Here is a 16,063-nt window from a genome sequence, read left to right on the forward strand (position 1 = left end):
ACCGCAAACCAATTTGAAATTAAGCATGCGTTGCTTAATATGTTGCAAAATAATGTAACATTTTATGGGTTACCTAACGAAAATCCTAACACCCATTTAACAAATTTCCTTGAAATTTGTGACACTTTTAAAATTCCAGATGTGACTGCAGAAGCAATCAAACTTCGCCTTTTTCCTTTCACTTTGAAGGATAGGGCTAAAGAATGGTTAACTTCTATGCCAGCCGCAACTTTTGCCACTTGGGAACAATTAGCCCAGGCGTTTTTATCAAAAAAATTTCCTTTAGCAAAAACCGCAAGAGTCATTAAAGAGTTAACATCTTTTTCTCAAAATGATAATGGAACTCTTTATGAGGCTTGGGAACATTTTAAAGAACTTCAACGTTTATGCCCACACCACCAATTGCCTGCTGAACTTTTAATGCAAACATTTTATAATGGACTAAATCCTACAACTAGAGGTTCATTAGACGCTATGTCTGGAGGGTTATTCATGAAGAAAACATCTGCCCAACCAATAGAACTTTTGGAGGAAATGGCAATCAACAGCAGTATGTGGCCCGCGGAACGTGGACACATACCAGTAGTGAAACCATTATCCTCAGCAACGTCATCAGTTAAAGGTATAGTGAATCTTGATCCAGTAGCGATGTTGCAAGCCCAATTTTCTGCCTTATCGCACAAAATTGATAGGTTTATGGCACCGTGTGATCCTAATGGAAAGCCAATCCAAACGGATGTGGATTACGAAGGTATGAGTGAAATTGAACAGGTAAATTTTGTCCAAGGGCAAAACCAAAATAATAACCCTTATTCCAATACATATAATCCTGGATGGAGAAATCATCCTAACTTTAACTGGAGAGATAATAATAATAATGCTAATGTTAATCAAAATCGTACCACCAATTATCAAAATCAATCGAGAGATACGATTAGCACTTTATCTTCTAAAATCGACACATTTATTGATGCTATGAGCGGAAAAATAAGTAATCACGACGATGGTTTTAAACGGATCGAGAATAAATTCGATCAGCTTATTAAAAATCAATCATCTAGCATCCATAATTTGGAGATTCAAATTGGACAACTCGCTAAATCAATTCCATCCCGCAAAGAGGGAAGTCTTCCAAGCCATACGGAAGAAAATCCGAAAGAGCATGTTAAGGCTATCACTCTTCGTTCAGGGAAAAATTACTTAGGCCCGAAAATGCCCGGAAATTCGACTTTACCTGGAACTGATTTACCGAAGCCAAAAGAAGATACATTAAATCAAAAAGATGCACCAATTGACTCTAGTACAAAAACTTTTGTACCCAAACCACCTTTTCCACACAAAGTCTGCAATAACGACTATGATAAACAACTTTTAACATTTTTAGACAAACTTAAAAATTTGCATATTAATTTGACGTTTATGGATGCGATTACGCAAATTCCCAATTATGGTAAATTCCTCAAAGATTTAATTTCAAAGAAAATCAGTTGGGAAGGAATTTCGTCCATTTCACTAATTGAAGATTGCAGTTCGATTGTGTCAAGCAATTTGCCCACTAAACTCAAAGATCCCGGATGTTTTACCATTCCGTGTAAATTGGGAGATATTGAATTCCCAAGTTGTCTTTGTGATTTAGGAGCAAGCATTAACTTGATGTCATTATCTATTTTTAATAATTTAGGCTTAGAAGAAGATATCAAACGTACCAATATGGTTTTGCAATTAGCGGATCAAACCACTAAAAGACCATACGGTATAATCGAGGATGTTTTAGTTAAAGTTGACAAATTTATTTTTCCTACCGATTTCGTTATTTTAGATTTTACTTATGACGTTAATTGTCCGCTAATCTTTGGTAGACCGTTCATGAACACGGAACGTGCTCTAGTTGATGTGTCGGAAGGGAAAGTAGTTTTACGAATAGGAGATGATAAGATTGAGTTTGATATGAATCAAGCGATGAAATATCCTATGGAGGATTTCGCTTGTATGAAACTTGATTTAATTGAAGAATGTGTAAATGACATTGTTGAAAAAGAAGAAATAATAGAACCTATAATAAGTGAGGAACTAGAAGATAAGGACCCAGAACCTTTGATTCAAGAAGATGGACCAGTTCTGCCTTCGATTATAGTTCCACCTAAATTAGAACTTAAAGAATTACCAAGTCATTTGAGGTACGCTTTCTTAGGTGAAGGCGATTCTCTACCTATAATTATCTCTAACAAATTAACACAAGTTCAAGAAGAAAAATTGAAAAAAGTTGTTAGAAATAGGATAGGAAGTATGGGTTGGCAAATTTCAGACTTAAAAGGTATTAATCCGAGTATTGTAATGCATAGAATTCACTTAGAAGAAGATAAGCCACCTAAAGCGGATAGGCAAAAACGCCTAAATCCCAATATGAAAGAAGTAGTAAAAAATGAGATTACTAAACTTCTGGACAATGGAATCATCTACCCTATTTCGAATAGTGAATGGGTTAGTCCAATCCATTGTGTACCTAAAAAGGGAGGCATAACAGTTGTAAGGAATGAAGAAGGTGAATTAATACCTACACGAACCACCACTGGTTGGAGAGTTTGTATAGATTATAGAAATCTAAATAAAACAACTAGGAAAGATCATTTTCCTCTTCCTTTCATTGATCAAATGATCGAAAGGATAGCTGGTCACGCTTTCTACTATTTCTAGATGGTTACTCCGGATTCTTTCAAATATACATTTACCCGGATGACCAAGATAAAACAACCTTCACATGTCCTTACGGAACATTTGCATATAGGAGAATGTGCTTTGGTCTATGCAACGCACCTGCAACATTTCAACGTTGTATGACTGCGATTTTTAATGATTTCATTGAAGATATCATGGAAGTTTTTATGGATGACTTTTCAGTTTATGGAGATTCTTTTGATTCGTGCCTAAAAAACTTGGATAAAGTTTTGTCTAGGTGTGAAGAAACAAATTTGGTATTAAACTGGGAAAAATGTCATTTCATGGTTGACGAAGGAATTGTTTTAGGTCACAAAATATCTGAAAAAGGATTAGAAGTGGATAGAGCAAAAACTTCAGTAATAGAAAAATTACCCCCTCCAACTACTGTTAAGGGAGTAAGATCATTTTTAGGACATGCCGGTTTTTACAGAAGATTTATTAAGAATTTTTCTGTAATTTCCAAACCACTCACTAATCTACTCATGAAATATTCCACCTTTGATTTTAATGAAGATTGCGTTAAAGCTTTCGAAACATTGAAAACAGCTTTAGTAGGTCAAAGGAAGGATAAGAAACTTCATGTCATTTATTATGCAAGTCACACACTGTCTGGTGCACGATTAAACTACACCACAACTGAGAAAGAAATGTTAGCTGTAGTTTTTGCATGTGATAAGTTTAGGTCATACTTGTTAGGTTCGAAAGTTATTATTTATACTGATCATGCAGCATTAAGATATTTATTTGCTAAAAAAGATGCAAAACCACGTCTAATTAGATGGGTTTTATTGTTATAAGAATTTGATATAGAAATAAAAGACAAAAAGGGAGTAGAAAACCTTGTCGTCGATCATCTATCGAGACTTGAAGATGAGAATGGTCCTATAGGTGAAACTATCGGTATACGAGATGATTTCCCTGATGAACATCTCTTTCAAATGAAAAGTGTCATGTCGCCATGGTATGCAGATATTGCTAATTATCTTGCAGCCAATATTGTTCCGGAAGGATTAAATTTCCAACAAAAGAAGAAATTTTTCTTCGACATTAAACAGTATTTTTGGGAAGATCCTTTTTTGTTCAAGACTTGCGGTGACGGGATAATTAGGAGATGCGTTGGTGAAAATGAATATGAATCCATAATGTCGGAATGCCATTCTAGCTCTTATGGAGGACATAATGGAGTTAACAAGACAGCAGCTAGAATATTTGAATGTGGTTTCTTTTGGCCTACGATGTTTAAAGACGTCCGTTCATTTATTACTCGTTATGATAAGTGCCAAAGAACAGGAAATCTAGGAAGGAAATATGAGATGCCCCTCACAACCATATTAGAAGTTGAAGTCTTCGATATGTGGGGAATAGATTTCATGGGTCCTTTTCCCCCTTCTTTTGGTAAAACTTACATATTAGTTGCCGTTGATTATGTTTCAAAGTGGGTTGAAGCAATTGCAACCCCGACGAACGATTCTAAAGTTGTCGTTAATTTTCTTGACGATATATTTTGTAGATTTGGGTGTCCAAGAGTCATCGTTAGTGATGGCGGTACTCATTTTATAAACCGAAGTTTTGAAACGCTTATGAAAAAATATGGAGTACGCCACCGCGTATCAACGCCATACCATCCTCAGTCAAATGGTCAGGCGGAGATATCAAATAGAGAACTCAAATGGATTCTAGAGAAAACAGTTTCATCCTCAAGAAAAGATTGGTCATGTAAACTCAATAATGCGTTATGGGCATACCGTACTGCATTTAAAACACCAATAGGAATGACTCCATACCGCTTAGTGTATGGGAAGGCATGTCATTTGCCAGTCGAATTAGAACACAAACCCTATTGGGCTATGATAACTTGCTGGATCCGATTTGATGATCTCCGCCGTAGTTACCTGCAAAACAGAACCGGAGACAGGATCTCCGGGAAAACTCTCCGACGATCAAGTCAGTTTTTGTAGGAGGGTTGGTAAATTGACAATAGTATTGTGGGAAAAATGTGAAATGTACCTTTCCCCCTTTGGCCTTAGGGCTTTTTATAAGTGTTCTTAAGTAACCGCCGAGGGCGGTTACCCCTTCCAGGCCATGTTCCGAGGGCGGTTACTCCTTTTTAGGTCATGCCCCCTCTCGTGGCTTTCGTGGCAACAAACGTGGTATCGTTTGTCCTGAGTGGGAGTTTTAGTGCTCCATTTAGGAATTCGGGGCGGTTACTCACTTCACCCGCTTCCTCTATTCGGGTCCCATCCCATCTTAGACCATGGATCTAAGTATGGGCTGGGCCCGTGTAATGAATTCGGCCCGGTTTGGCTTCGCGGGTCATCACATGCCTCCCCCTTAGTTTGGCAAGAGCCCTTTAGGGTCTTTTTTTATAGGAGACTCTTCGTTTTTGTCTGGATTTTCAAAATTCAAAAATTGTGACTTTCCCTTTCCCGTCGTTTCTTTTTCGGCATCCACCTTTTGCGTCGTTTCTCTTCCGGCATCAACCTTTTTACGTCCGTTCTTCTCTGTGTCGTCTTTCATATGTAAGTGTTCCTTTCCAGAATTTGTACCTCGCTCGATTCTTTGCTTCTGTTCATTTTCTTTCATCAATATGTCGAACCCTGACCTCGACTTCGCACCATTCGACGAAAATTACGTCCGCGAGGTCTCCCATGAGGTCGAGGAGATGGTTGATGAAGCTTTAACCAGCTCTCCTGGGTCTGATTCTCATCCCGCCGACTTCCTCCACCTGGCGAATACAACCGATGAGGGCCTAGGTTTTGACCCTAAAAAGTTGATTCCGCCACCTGTCCCAACCCCCCGTTTATTACCGAAGAAGGACAGGTCGGGAAGTCTAGTTTGTCAAAAGACAATTGACGATTTGCGGGAGCAGTATCCTTGGCTCCAAGGCCTCGAAACCCTTATTCCCGGGGAGGATAAAGGACCGGGCGACTACCCAAAGGGGTATTTCACCATTTTCGTCGCCCAGATCATCTGCGGCTTCACGTATCCGCTGGCGGATGAGGTTGCCTCCGTCCTTGGCGGTTACGGAATCGCACCCGGTCAGTTGCATCCCAATGGATGGGCCGATTTAACTCTGGACAAATTTCTGGCGGATTGTTTGGAGGTTCCCTTCTCGCTCAAAATTTTCTCCAAGCTTCATCATTTCAAAAGTTTGGCGGGGTATTTTACTTTCATCCGTCAGAGCGGTTACTATGGTTTTGATGAGAAGCTGAACAAAATCCGCGAGTGGGACCGATCTTATTTCTTCATCAAGTTTCACGAAGGGAATCCGAACTTCCTTCGCCGTTGGGGCCGACCAAATGTAAAGAGTTTGAACTTCGGTTACCCCAGCGAGGAAGAATCCACTGTGATCAAGTTTTTGAAGGGTACTCCTCCCTTTGTATGGACATATGATCAGGCTTTCCACATGCTAAGGAGTCGAGTGGCGATTGCCTATCGCGAAGGGGATCACGTTGTCTATATCCCTTATCGCGTTTTTGTACAAGGTACTTTTTATTTCCAAGTTGATGATTTCTTTTAACCCTTTGCAGGGGTGATCCTTTATCTCAACTCGCTGCAGATCGGGAGGCTAAAGCCCTAGCGAGAAGGAAGAGGCGAATGGAGGGAAACACTTCAGTCGCAGGGGCGAATTCTCCTGGAGGGGCGATTACTTCTATCGAGGCGGCTTCTCCTGCAAGGGCCTCCGTTTCACAAGGTCCAGCTTCTGCTTCCGAGGACCTTCCCTTAACTAGGAAGCGGAAGAATACTGCGGATATAGAGTCTTCTCGTCCCAGAAAGAAAAACGCTTCTGTGTCCCTCACTGTTGGCGGTACACCTGTATCCGCCTCGTCCAAAGGAAAAAGCAGTACACCAATCCACGAGGTATATTGATCTATTCCCCTTTTTTATGTTGTTAATTTTTCCTTAAGAGTTATCTGCTGTTCTCCTGATCTTTCTCCTTATGCATTCGCAGCCAATTCCCGATATCAGCGGGTGGTGGACTAGGACCTTTGGCATGGCTGTGAGCTTCTCGTGTAGGGACATTGTTTCTTCCATATGCAATGTCCTTGGGCGACTCCCCTCTGCTTCCCGCGTGCGAGAGCAAGTGCCGCTTCCTACTGCTATGGAGGGGATTGAGAAGCGGGCCATAGAGGTATATTATTACTTGTGATATTCTCTTTCAAGGATCTTTCATTTGTAGTAACCGCACATTTCTATCCGCTCTTATTATCTGCGAATCATCTTTTATGCAGATTATTAACTTCGCGGAGGGTGCTCTCCTAAGGGACGCTGAACGCGCTAAAGAGTTGGAGAACCTTGGTACTGAATTGGCGACTCAGAAGTCGCTTTATGATGATGTCTAAGGGAAGGTAAAGGCTCTTGAAGGCGCTTGTCAGAAGGTTATGAGCGAGAAGGAGGAAGCTCTCAGATCCCTCCAGGCTAAGTCCAACGAGCTGCAAAAGGTCCTTGATGATCTAAATTCATCCAAGGAGGCTCTGGAGATGCAAAAGAAGAAAGCTGAGGAGATTCTAGCCGAAGATGGTGCTCGCATCTATTGGTATGGGGAGCGGATTCATGCTGCTTATGAGCATGGGCATCCAGATCGAGTACTTAGCCGCCCCAAGGTTCCCATCCCCGAAAAGGATCTAACTGAGAAGTGGGACAAGCTGGAAGCCGAGGATGCTGATATGGATGAGGTACTCTTCTTAGGTTGGCAGAGTTTTCAGAACCCTCCAATTAGCTGCGAGATCCCTACTCAGAACGCGGAAAAAGAGGCACCACAAGACCTTTCTCAGCCTGAGCAAGAGGTACCGCCCTCTGAAGCGGTTACTGATTCGAGGGTTGAGGATTCGCTTGAAGCAGATCCGCCCACTGGAGGAGATGAGGGAGCCGCTGAAGGCGAGGAGGGCCATAGGGGTGAAGGAGAGGAAGCTGTAGCATAGTTTGATTTATATCTGGACTGTTGTATGTAACAAACTGCCCGTATATATATATTTTCTTTTGCTTGCCGCTTTACCTATACGTGCGATTGTTGCTTTATTCCTTATTGCCCTTTGTTTTCATACGTGACCCTTGCCCTTTTGCTGACTCCATATTTGTATTTCCTCGTAGTTTAATTTCGTTTCCGCTAGGGTGGCCAGACCCTTTTTGCGATTTTTTGAGTACTCGTTAATTCGCTTAATTTTATGCCTTATCTTATAATTTTTCTTTCGAAAATAATATAATCATAAGGTTAATCATAAGGTTTTGCGAGTGATGCGTAATCATGCATCCGCCTTTCTTTAAGAGGCAACACATTTATGTGTTTTTAAGTTCAACCATAAGGTTTTTGCGAGTGATGCGTAATCATGCATCCGCCTTTCTTAATAGGCAACACATTTATGTGTTTTTAAGTTTAACCATAAGGTTTTTGCGAGTGATGCGTAATCATGCATCCGCCTTTCTTAATAGGCAACACATTTATGTGTTTTTAAGTTTAACCATAAGGTTTTTGCGCGATTTACCCGCCTTTTGTTTGTAGATAACACACTGAAGTGGTTGTCCTAAAAAGGATCCGCACTTAAACGCCGTATGCAACAATTGAACATCTTTATTGATAAAAGAAAAGACTTTTTGTTACATTGGTATATGAAATGTGCGGGATCAAAGCCTCATTAAAACCTTTTATCAGAAAACCCAGTGGGAAAAAACTCATAAAAGGAAAAAGAGTACTCGTCATTTCCCTGAACTACCCGACCCGTTTATATAGGCGCAGATTTTCTAGATTCCAGGTGCGCGGGAGCTTTTTTCCGCTCATTTCTTCTATTTCAAAAGTTGATGGTCCCAGCTTCTTGGATACTCTGTATGGTCCGATCCAGTTGACGCCTAATTTGCCTTTGCCATCTCTGGATTGTATTTTGTCCGCTTTTTTCAAGACCAAGTCGTTCTCGTTGATTATCACTTTTCGCACCCTTCTGTCATGATATTTCTTGATTCTATTGCGGTACAGTGCCATTCGCATGTAAGCTTTTTCTCTTCGTTCTTCAACAGAATCCAATGCATCTCTAATGTTGATAGGATTTTGTGTGTCGCAATAATAAATTATTCGATCTGTAGGCGACTTGATTTCAACAGGTAGGACTGCTTCGGCTCCATAAACCAGCGAGAAAGGTGTTTCGCCAGTTGCTGCTTTTACAGAAGTTCTGTATGCCCATAACATATGGGGTATCTCATCCGCCCAACCTGTTTTTTATCACCTAGCCGCTTCTTGATACCTTGAATCATGGCCCTGTTGGTAACCTCTGTCATACCATTCGATTAGGGATGGTTTACGGAAGAAAAATGATTCTTGATCCCCATGCTTTCGCAGTATGCTTTGAACTTGACACAGTTGAACTGGGTGCCGTTGTCAGTTATAAGCTTTTGCGGGATTCCAAATCGCATGATAATGTTCTCTCGTAAGAACTCGATCATTCGTTCAGGTGTTTGAGCGGTTACTGCCTCCGCTTCTACCCATTTGCTGAAGTGGTCAACTGTGACTACCAAGTACTTCCTTTTCTTTGTCGTTTCTGGGAATGGACCCACTATATCGATTCCCCATGTTGCGAATGGCCATGCCGTCATTATAGAGATTTGTTCGGCTCCGGGAACGTGCTTTTCATTCGCATGGATTTGACAGTTGTGACATTCCGCTACCATCTTCTGGGAATCCTCCATCACCTTTGGCCAATAGTATCCCATTAACTTGACCTTTCTTGCCAACGCCGCGGATGCTTCATGTGCGCCGCACATTCCTTCATGGAGTTCTCGTAGTACGTAGTCTCCTTCATTGCGGCTAACACATTTCAACCATGGACATGTATATGATTTTCGATACAAAGTTCCATCTCGAATTGAGTATCTCGCTGATTGTCCAATTAGCTTTCTGGCTAGGCTTTTGTCATCTGGCAAATCTCCCTGCTCCAGATATTGGCGGATAGGTATCCGCCAATCTTCATCATCTTCCAGCTCTTCAATGACCATAATCTGATCGACTTCAAATACCGGTGTGGATCTTATCTCCAAATTGCATGCTTTTTGATTCCATGGTTCTCTACTCGCCGCTGCTTTTGCCAGTTCATCAGCCTTTGTGTTTTGGCCTCTTGGAACATGCACCATTTCCCAGACGACTCCCTTGTGTGTTAACTCCTGCGTCAATCTGCCGACTATCTGATGGTATTTGACCAGATCTTCTTATTTCACCAGATAGTTTTTTGTGATCTGATTTATCATGAGTTTAGAATCGCTGTAGATCACCACTCTTTCTGGCGTAAGTTCATTAAGCAGCTTCAATCCGCATATCATTGCTTCATACTCTGCGGCATTATTGGTAGTTTTGAAAGTTAACTTTGCCGCATAGTACAGGCGAATAACCTCCGGGCCTTTGATGACGACTCCCAGTCCAGCCCCATCTGTGGATAATGCCCCATCTGTGAACATGCTCCACTCTTCTTTTTGTGCCTTTGGACGTTCATCTTCATCCCACGTGAATTCATTCACGAAATCGGCAAGTACTTGACCCTTTAGTGCTGGTCTTCCTTCGTAGCGAATATCGAATTCCCCCAGGCGAATTGACCATTCCATTAATCGGCCGGATGCGTCAGGTTTCTGCAGTACCTTCCGCATTGGAATTCCGGTTCTCACAATGATAGTATGCGCCTGAAAGTATGGTTTTAGCCTAGCCGCCATGGTTATCACCGCGAGAGCCATTTTGTCCAACTTCGAATACTGAAGTTCTGCATCCTTCAAGACCTTGCTCACATAGTACACTAGATATTGTTGGCCCTCTTCTTCTCGCACCATTACAGTGCATATCGCCATACTAGTGACGGATACGTAAAGAAATAAATCTTCTCCGTCCTCTGGCCTGCTCATTAAGGGCGGATAGCATAGCAGTCGCTTTATACCCTCAAATGCGTCTTGACAATCCGGCGTCCATTCAAAGGACTTAGATTTTTTGATGGCATTGTAGAAAGGTAGACATCTTCTAGCCGAGCATGATATGAATCGCCCTAATGCCACCAACCGCCCATTTAGTCTTTGTACTTCTCTTACGTTCCTTGGAGTTTTCATCTCCATTACTGCTTTAACCTTCTCAGGATTCGCCTCAACTCCCTTGCCACTAACAATGAAACCCAGGAATTTTCCTGCCCTTGCTCCGAACGTGCATTTTTCTGGGTTCAACTTGAGGCCATATTTGATTAGCACTTCCAGGATTTCTTTGATATCCTGCGGGTGGTCTCGCATCTTCTTGCTTTTGATGATCATGTCATCTACGTAGATTGAGAAGTTCTCGCCTGACTTGTCTGAAAATATCTTGTTCATCATCCTCTGGTATGTTGCTCCTGCGTTTTTCAATCCGAAGGGCATCACCTTGAAGCAATAAGTCGCCTGATTAGTTATGAATGATGTTTTGATTTCATCCGCCTTCTCCATGGGTATCTGGTGGTAACTGGATTTCACGTCGGTGAACGATAAAGCTTCAAATCCTGCAGTTCCATCTACCAATATATCAATGTTAGGTAGCGGATACATATCCTTCGGACAAGCTTTATTCAGATCCTTGAAGTCAACACACATTCTGTACGTTCCATTTGGCTTTTTGACTAGCACCACATTGGCTAGCCATTCCGGATAGGTGACTTCTCGAATTGCATCTGATTTTAGCAAATCCGCCACAGCTTTTTCAATCGCCTTCTGCCGCTCTGGAGCGTGTCCTCTCTTTTTCTGTCGCACTAGGGTTGCACCTTTGTCCACATTCAAACGATGGGTTGCTATATCTGGACTTATCCCTTTCAGCACTTCATTCGGAGCGGCGAATGCCGACTCGCATTGGATCAACACCTCGGTAATGGCTTTCTTTGTTTCCTCGGGGAGTCCTGCCGCTATTCGTACATTCTTGTCATTTGAGATGGCGAATAGTTATGTTTCTCCTAATGCTTCTGCCGCAACTTCTCATCAACTTTATCCTCTTCACCTGGCTTTGGTTCAAGTGACAATGTATAGGCTTGTTGAGATACAAGTTGATCACCTTCAACTATGACTCGCCCTTGGTGTGTTGGCAAATGTAATGTCAAGTGCTTCATTGAGATGAGCGATTCCGTTTCCGATAGGAACGGACGCCCCAGAATTATGTTGTAGGCCAACGGGAGATCAACAATTGCGAATTCTAGATCACCTCGCCATTTTAGATTCTTATCGCCCATTTCTGCTTCCAACACCACTTGTCCACTTGTTTGAGACGATTGACCTCCAAAACCAGTTACATCCATGAATGTATGTTCCACTCGCTCGTCATTAATTCCCAATTTGTTGAATGCAGTCCGAGTAATAACATTACAAGAACTGCCAGTATCAATAAGGACCCGCTTGATGTCTCATCCTTCTACAGCCATCGTAATCACTAAAGCATCCGCATGCGGCTCCGTGATTCGCGCAAATGAGTAATTGAGGGCATCCCCCCTATGCGTGTTGCTTTTTCGCTGTTCACGGTGAGCCCTTTTTGTTGGCGGCTCATAGATCCCGCCAGCTATCATGTTTATCACCCCTTTCTTCCGTTTCTTTTCGGGCCTTGCTTCTCCCTCATGCGGGAGCGTTGTTTTCTCATCAATCGTTTCTTTTCTTACGAATTGGCCTAGCTTGCCCCTCTCAATCAGCTTTTCTATTTCCTTCTTCAGTTCATAGCAATCGTTCATGTCATGGCCGTTCAATCTGTGGAACCTGCAATATTTGTTAGGATATCGCCCCAAACTAGTTCGGCCTTTCGCCTCGGGGAACCGCACATCCTTCTTCAGGGGGTTCTTTTCGATCCAAAGTAACACCTCCTGGCGAGTCGTATTCAATGGTGTTTGATATCCTCCCCCTTGAAAGGAGCGATCGCCTCTGCGAACAAAATTACCCTTGGACTGGGTCTGGCGTCGATTGTCCGAAGTGGATCTAGCAGCATCTCTCTCTCTCCGGGTTTAAGCTCTATGTTCTCTGTTGACATCGTCCACTTCCATGAATTCCTTTGCTATCTTCATGAGTTCGGCCACTGTGCGCGGCTTGTTGCGGATGATTTCCTCCCGCATGCTCCAATCCGTGGTTCCATCCGCCATGATGTTGCGGATGCTCACGATATCCGGGTTCTGCAACCGCACCAGAATATCCTTGAATGCGACAACAAATTCCCTTAGGGAATTATAGTTCCTCTGTTTGATCTCCTTCAGCTGCCTATCCGTCACATCTGCCGCTTTACAGCCCACGAACTTGGCACAAAAATCACGACTGTATTGATTCCAGTTGTGAATAGATTCAGTAGGTAAAGATCGAAACCAATCAGATGCCGCTCCGCCCAAAGTGGTCGAGAATAATCTGCAAATTATACTTTCACTCACTCCCGCAACATCCATTAATTCTCTGTAGTTCCTGACATGAGCCTCAGGATCAGAATTAGGATCCCCATAGTATTTAGGTATCGCCGGGGCCTTTATCCTGTGATCTGGTATAAATTCTCGCAACGACGGAGCAAAAGGCGAATCACTCTGCACCTCTGCTCTCGCCCTAGGCGTGTACCCCATTCGCTCCATCATGTTCCGTAGTTGATCTTCCAACTCAAGATTGGGTATTCGCCGAACCTCTTCCATCCGCTGCTGGTGAACTCTAGGTGGCATCCACCCGCCAATTGATGTTGAGATTTGTTCTCACCGTGGTTCTAGCCGTCGTCCGGTTATAGGATCAAAGTTCCAGGTGTGCTCCTGCCCAAACGTATTCGCCCCAGACGCCATTAATTCTGAATGCCCGTTAACCAAGGGTTCCGTGTGTTGTAGTGGAAGGATTCCTGGCATTCCCGATGTCGGTTGGGATGTTTGCCAGGTCGGATGGATCGTCATACTAGGATCGTGGTACGAGTAGTTGCTTGGATGGCTGCGTGGGTTCATGTGACTACTCTGACCTATCTGGGTTAGCTCTCGAGATGGCTGCGGAAGCGCAGATATGGCGGCAGTAGTCGATGGTTGTGTGGAGACAACAACAGGTTGGTGAGGAGCAGCCACCACGGCGGTATTATGATCGGCCATTGCGGTTAACAAACTAATCATTCGATCCCCCGCCGCTTGGCTCATATTTGAAGCCAAGACTTGTCCTGCCATTTGTACGAAATCGCTATTGGACATCTCCATTTCATTTTGCACTTGAACCTCCAATAAGGGACTCAATTGTCCCGAAGGGCTTGACGAGCTAGGCACCACAGGCTGCATACTTGCAGGTTGCGAATTCGCAATCCGTGGACCCCTTGAGTTCATACTAGTGGATTTGGTTGTAACGCCGGTCGTTCGTGATGGTTCTGACATGTTCTTTGTGTACCTTTAACCAAATGTTGGTAAAAAAGGTCCACCTTCACCGCACCAATGATAACTTGCTGGATCCGATTTGATGATCTCCGCCGTAGTTACCTGCAAAACAGAACCGGAGACAGGATCTCCGGGAAAACTCTCCGACGATCAAGTCAGTTTTTGTAGGAGGGTTGGTAAATTGACAATAGTATTGTGGGAAAAATGTGAAATGTACCTTTCCCCCTTTGGCCTTAGGGCTTTTTATAAGTGTTCTTAAGTAACCGCCGAGGGCGGTTACCCCTTCCAGGCCATGTTCCGAGGGCGGTTACTCCTTTTTAGGTCATGCCCCCTCTCGTGGCTTTCGTGGTAACAAACGTGGTATCGTTTGTCCTGAGTGGGAGTTTTAGTGCTCCATTTAGGAATTCGGGGCGGTTACTCACTTGACCCGCTTCCTCTATTCGGGTCCCATCCCATCTTAGACCATGGATCTAAGTATGGGCTGGGCCCGTGTAATGAATTCGGCCCGGTTTGGCTTCGCGGGTCATCAGGCTATTAGGGAACTTAACTTTGATTTACGACAAGTAGGTAAGAAACGTTTGCTCGACTCAAATGAGTTAGATGAGTTACGCAATCTATCTTACGAAAATGCAAAGATTTATAAAGAAAAAGTGAAAAAATGGCACGATTCCAAAATTAAAGTCAAACACTTTAATGTTGGGGATAATGTGCTGTTATTTAATTCACGACTTCGTTTATTTCCAGGAAAACTTAAGTCCAGATGGATAGGACCATATTTAGTCGTCAAAACATTCGATTATGGTTCTTTAGAACTGGAAGGTCCTAACGGAGTTCGTTTCAAAGTTAATGGTAATCGATGTAAAATCTATTACGAAAATATTTCACAAATAGGAATTGCGTTCGTAACAAGATTATCTGACGTATAAATCACTCAGTTTTTCTCACACAGTTTATTTTGTTTTATTTCTTTTTATATTTTTGTTCATTTTATTTATTTTTATTCTATTTTATTTTTCCAAATGCCATTTTTATGATTAGATGACTTTATGTTATGATTTAAATGCATAAAATATGTTTATTTCATGATTTTAGATTTAATTTTAGGAAATTAGAATGAGATTGAAGTTTCAGGCAATTCTCTGCCGAGAATTTGGAATTCTCAGCCGAGAATCCTATTTTTCAGACTTGTCCAAATAGGTTAGGTTTTTTCTGAACTTACCGAGAATAATAAATTCTCTACCGTGAATCAGGAAATAGGTTATGACACCTGATTTCCGCAAGGAAATCAGCGTGTCGCGATCGAGAATTTGGAATTCTCGCTCGCGACACGCGTTATTCCTGCACAATCAGGTCTGAATCATCCTAAACCTTCAGACGAACCCTTTCACAAACGAAGCCATAAGTTTCTTCATTTCCGAAAGGTGTAATTTTATACCTTTTCGCATTAAAACAACACCTCTTTTCATCTTAAAATCTTATAAATTAGTCCTAGAAGATTCAAGTTCTGTTACAAATCTTTTCATCTTTGTCAGATTTCTGATTTCTTCAAACACCATTTTTCATTAAGTAACAGAAACTTTGTTTCCTTAATTCTACACCATGCCTACCAAATACAAACCTTCAAAGCACGATGCTGCCCCAAGCAACAAACGCCCAGACTTATCCAACCGATATGGGGCGCCTTTTCCTATCTTCAATCACGATGAAGGTAGGCGTTACTGGAAGCTCCGTTACAAATTCTTCACTGGAATGTTGTATATGGATGACTTTCTTAACACCCAACTTGGAATTAGTGATGATATGAGCCGCTATATGGAACGCTTAGGGTGGACAAAATTCGCCAAAATGCGATTTCCAATAATAGGCGACTGGATACTCGAGTTCTTTTGTACCGTTCGTTTCACTAACAAACGATGGGTACGTCTCAGTTTTCATCGAGATGGCGAAATCTTCACTTTCGGCTATCCCGAGTTGCATGCTTGGTTTGGTTTTCCCCCGAGGGATACAATCAAACGTCA

At 42.4% G+C, this 16,063-nt stretch overlaps 1 long non-coding RNA gene and 1 other non-coding gene across 2 annotated transcripts; one reads left to right on the top strand and one right to left on the bottom strand.

The window, feature by feature from the left end:
- Window positions 1-297: 297 nt before the first annotated feature.
- Window positions 298-404, bottom strand: LOC136234421 (small nucleolar RNA R71). The gene has a single exon (XR_010691305.1). It is a non-coding gene; the product is annotated as a small nucleolar RNA R71 (small nucleolar RNA).
- A 6,102-nt stretch (window positions 405-6,506) lies between these two features.
- LOC136232438 (uncharacterized) lies at window positions 6,507-7,030 on the top strand. The gene is made up of 3 exons (XR_010690497.1): window positions 6,507-6,579; window positions 6,671-6,850; window positions 6,951-7,030. It is a non-coding gene; the product is annotated as an uncharacterized lncRNA (long non-coding RNA).
- The last annotated feature ends 9,033 nt before the right edge of the window (window positions 7,031-16,063 follow it).

Source organism: Euphorbia lathyris, chromosome 6, assembly GCF_963576675.1.
Source record: "Euphorbia lathyris chromosome 6, ddEupLath1.1, whole genome shotgun sequence".
Classification (NCBI taxonomy): Eukaryota; Viridiplantae; Streptophyta; class Magnoliopsida; order Malpighiales; family Euphorbiaceae; genus Euphorbia; species Euphorbia lathyris.